This window comes from Nicotiana tomentosiformis, chromosome 3 (genome assembly GCF_000390325.3).
Source record: "Nicotiana tomentosiformis chromosome 3, ASM39032v3, whole genome shotgun sequence".
In the NCBI taxonomy this organism is placed as follows: Eukaryota; Viridiplantae; Streptophyta; class Magnoliopsida; order Solanales; family Solanaceae; genus Nicotiana; species Nicotiana tomentosiformis.
In genome coordinates, this window is record NC_090814.1 from 113,513,640 (window position 1) to 113,518,731 (window position 5,092).

The following is a 5,092-nucleotide window of genomic DNA, read 5'->3' on the forward strand; positions in this document are numbered from 1 at the left end:
AATTTTGAAAATAGGTGTCAAAATAGTGCACACTTCTTTAAAGTTCTCAAGAGGCGAGGACGAAAAGAACTTTTTAAATTTGTTTAGTGATGATAACAGTATTTGTTTTCAAAATGTGTTTAAGTCTTTTGGAAATATTTACTATTTTTTTCCTGTAATAAGCGAAATACCAAAATTGTTAGTGTTCACCTAGGACTGTAGAGGACTAAATTTGATCAACCTAACTTTATTAAACAAGGCTGCTATAACCAAAACATGCTGAGAATTGAAAGAAAACAAAAAAGCTTCGGATACGTTTACATTAGTGGTTAATACTAAATGTTTAATTACCAAATAAATAAATAAATTATTTTGGTGCGCTTCATTATGGATACGTTCCCAATACTTTGTGGAGTAGCATTGATCAGGACATAAAAGCTTAGACAATCCACTCTAATTATTGAAAAAATAAATTATTTTGATTAATCTACTCAAATTTAATGATAATATCATAATAAGCAAATAATTATATCCGCTAAAGTGTATCTGAGTGTAAATATTAAAGTTCATGGTTAAAATTTCATTGTTACTATCTGATGCTATCTTTTCTCCTCGTTTTTCTTATCGCCTTTCTTTCTCCCCCCTCTTTGTTCTTCTTCTTTTTTTCCTTTTCTTCTTTTCTACCTTATCTTGAGCCGAGTGTCTATAGGAAACCGTCTCTCTACCTCTCCTGGTAGGGGTAAGGTCTGTGTACACAATACCCTCTCCATACCCCACTAATGAGATTATACTAAGTATGTTGTTGTTGGTTAAAATTTCATTAAAAGCAAAAAAATATTAATAAGTAATTTCCTCGAGATGTATGTAACCTATTTATCTTAAGTTATACTATCATAAAAGCACATCTTCAACACAAATGTTGATGTTTTATTAACCATTAAGTGCATTCTATTTTAGATAAAACTGTAATTATAATTAATTTTTAAAACTTCATAATTAACTCTTACTCATAATTTGATATTTTTAATAAAATAAAGAACTTTATTGTTTCATCATCCCGTAAAATTTAATAGTTGGAGTTTATTAAATTAAGAAATTTTTTACATTTTGTGGATTAACGGATAAAAACTGCTAATTAGTATATTTAACGAATTATTTTAGATCAATAGACCATTTTTGTTATTTAGCAAGACATAGGATCATATTGAAGTAATTCTTTCCTAAAATATGTAATTTTAGCCCGAAAATTTCATTAATGTGTAATATTTGTGAAAATTCAAAATATGTATAATGCATGAGTGAAAAATTATTTACATGTGTTCTAAGTAGGAGTGTTTATAAAACCCCGAAAAACCGAACCAAACCGAAAACCGAAAACCGAACCAAACCGATTATAGAAGTAGCTATTTAAATTTATTATTACACACACACACACACACACACACACACATATATATATATATATATATATATATATATATATATATATATATATATATATATATATATATATATATATATATGTATGTATTTTTATATAAAGTTTCTAAAATATTATAGTACATATTAGTCGTTTGTATTTTAAGTCTAGTTTTTTGCTATTACAATAATCTAATTCTTTTCCTTTACATTCTAGTTTGATTGGTAGTTTGCTTTTGCTAAGTACAAGAATTATTACATGTTAAAAACAATCGATTTTAATTGAGATTTGATTAAATTATCATCAATATATCATGGTAAATGATAGATTTCTCAAAGAGCAATTGATTTGATAGTGTTACGTTGAAAATGTAGTCGGCGGAATATGTATTTGGTAGTGTATGTCTCATATTTAACAAAAAAATCGAAAAAACCAAAAACCGATATTTGAGCTATTTACCAACTCAGTCTTTTTGGTTCTTAATTTAGTTCTATGCGTATTTTAAGAAGACACTACTCCTCGTTGCATCCTGAAATGTGCTAATTAACACTATTAGTCTCCATTCTTAATGCAACAATCACATGTTTTATTGTTAAGAGGAATAATGATGTGGGTTAGTTAGATAATTAGCTAGTGTTAACCTCAATTAATTATGTGGGTTAGTAGTCAGTTAGTTGGAGTTAGTTGTATAAATGTATGTGTACAGTACATAGCAGATATAGTGGAAAAAATGAATTTCTCTTCCTCTTCTCTGTGTCTCTCTTCTCCCTAGACCTAGAAGTTTCCATGGCTGCATCTCAACATGGTATCAGAGCCATGGCAACAAATTGATCACGCATTCCACGCTCTCGTGACTGTAAGTCAATTGTTTCTCATTCTCTGTAGTCGCTAGGTCGAATTTATTCTTCGACGTCAACAATGGCGGCAATTAAGATAGATCATACTCATCCTTTGTTTGTGCATCCATCAGACACTCCAAACTCTGCTTTAATTCCGGTTGAGCTCCAAGGATCCGAGAATTATGGGTTGTGGGGAAGGTCGATGAGAATTGCACTCCAAGCCAAGCGAAAGCTAGGGTTTGTTACTGGTGCATGTGTTAAGGAATAATTTCCTAATGTATTGCATGAGGATTTGGAGACATGTAATGCAATTGTCCTATCTTGGATCATGAACACGGTATCTCCACATTTGTTGAGTGGAGTTGCTTATGCTTCGAATGCACATTTGAAACTAATGGAACAATAAGAACAACAAGTGATTTAAATTTAAAAAAATGAGAGATTTTGGATTACTTAACAGATAAAGGGGTATTTTTAAAAGTTTGCTGATTGTAGAGGTAAATTTGGCACGATAGTATAACAGATGTTAAATGTAGACAATATATGAAAGTAGAGGGTATATTTGGCCCTTTTTCCAATTAAATTTAATATATATATATATATACACATACTATTATTTTAATTTATTACTTAATCATAATCTACGATATAATATTATTAATTGTAATCATGTAGGACCCTAAAATTTTGAAAATAGGTGTCAAAATAGTGCACACTTCTTTAAAGTTCTCAAGAGGCGAGGACGAAAAGAACTTTCAAGTTCCACTCTGCTGTTTTAAATTTGTTTAGTGATGATAATAGTATTTGTTTTCTAAATGTGTTTAAGACTTTTGGAAATATTTACTATTTTTTTCCTGTAATAAGCGAAATACCAAAATAGTTAGTGTTGCATCCTGAAATGTGCTAATTAACACTATTAGTCTTCATCCTTGATGCAAAAATCACATATTTTATTGTTAAGAGGAATAATGACGTGGGTTAGTTAGATAATTAGCTAGTGTTAACCCCAATTTATTATGTGGGTTAGTAGTCAGTTAGTTGGAGTTAGTTGTATAAATGTATGTGTACAGTACATAGCAGATATAGTGGAAAAAATAAATTTCTCTTCCTCTTCTCTATTTCTCTCTTCTCTCTCGACCTAGAAGCTTCCATGGCTGCATCTCAATATGGTATTAGAGCCATGGCAACAAATTGATCACGCATTCCACGCTCTCGTGACTGTAAGTCAATTGTTTCTCAAAATGTGTTTAAGTCTAGTTTTTTGCTATTATAATAATCTAATTCTTTTCCTATACATTCTAGTTTGATTAGAAGTTTGCTTTTGCTAAGTACAAAAATTATTACATGTTAAAAATAATCGATTTTAATTGAGATTTGATTAAATTATCATCAATATATCATGGTAAATGATAGATTTCTCAAAGAGCAATTGATTTGATAGTGTTACGTTGAAAATGTAGTCGGCGGAATATGTATTTGGTAGTGTATGTCTCATATTTAAACAAAAAAATTGAAAAAAACAAAACCAATAAAGATCAACAAAAACCGAATCGCTAAAAACCCGAATTAATTGGTTTGGTTTAATTTCAACATTTTAAGAACCGACTTACTTAGTTTGGTTTCTTTTTAACAAAAAAAATGATCCAAAACGAATCATAAACACCGTATTTCTAAGTTAACTGAAATAACAGACAGTTTAGGAGATGTCATTAGCTTAACTTGCATTTCAAATACAATTTATAAATATGAAATTAAATCGCATTTGAGCAATTTCTCAAAATGCAAACTGCAACTTATAAATAGCCCAATGATTCGCAACTGTCCAAGAAAGAATTTAGGGGGTTCTCTTTTTTCAATTCTTTGTTGTTCTGATTGATTCTTCTTAGTTTAAACCTTAGCTAATTCTCTCTAGTATTTTCCTTCGCGCTGCCCATTTCTCTCTTCGTATTCAGAACTGGAATAACTTCGTCGCCTTCGACTGTTGTATCCCGACTTGAGGCAAGGTATAGCTCTATTTTATTTGATTTTGCTCTCTTATATAACCTGCATAGCATTTTCTATGTGATTTACCTATTTGAGCTATTTACCAACTCAGTCTTTTTGGTTTTTAATTTAGTTCTATGCGTATTTTAAGAAGACACTACACCTCGTTGCATCCTGAAATGTGCTAATTAACACTATTAGTCTTCATTCTTAATGCAAAAATCACGTGTTTTATTGTTAAGAGGAATAATGACGTGGGTTAGTTAGATAATTAGCTAGTGTTAACCTCAATTAATTATGTGGGTTTGTAGTCAGTTAGTTGGAGTTAGTTGTATAAATGTATGTATACAGTACATAGCAGATATAGTGGAAAAAATAAATTTCACTTCCTCTTCTCTGTTTCTCTCTTCTCCCTAGACCTAGAAGCTTCCATGGCTGCATCTCAACATGGTATCAAAGCCATGGCAACAAATTGATCACGCATTCCACGCTCTCGTGACTGTAAGTCAATTGTTTCTCATTCTCTGTAGTCGCTAGGTCGAATTTATTCTTCGACGTCAACAATGGCGGCAATTAAGATAGATCATACTCATCCTTTGTTTGTGCATCCATCGGACACTCCAAACTCTGCTTTAATTCCGGTTGAGCTCCAAGGATCCGAGAATTATGGGTTGTGGGGAAGGTCGATGAGAATTGCACTCCAAGCCAAGCGAAAGCTAGGGTTTGTTACTGGTGCATGTGTTAAGGAATCATTTCCTACTGTATTGCATGAGGATTGGGAGACATATAATGCAATTGTCCTATCTTGGTTCATGAACACGGTATCTCCACATTTGTTGAGTGGAGTTGTTTATGCTTCGAATGCACATTT

At 31.4% G+C, this 5,092-nt stretch overlaps 1 long non-coding RNA gene across 1 annotated transcript; it reads left to right on the plus strand.

The window, feature by feature from the left end:
- The first annotated feature begins 3,465 nt into the window (after positions 1–3,465).
- LOC108947209 (uncharacterized) lies at positions 3,466–4,722 on the plus strand. Its single transcript, XR_011414921.1, has 2 exons — positions 3,466–4,241; positions 4,639–4,722. It is a non-coding gene; the product is annotated as an uncharacterized lncRNA (long non-coding RNA).
- Positions 4,723–5,092: the final 370 nt, after the last annotated feature.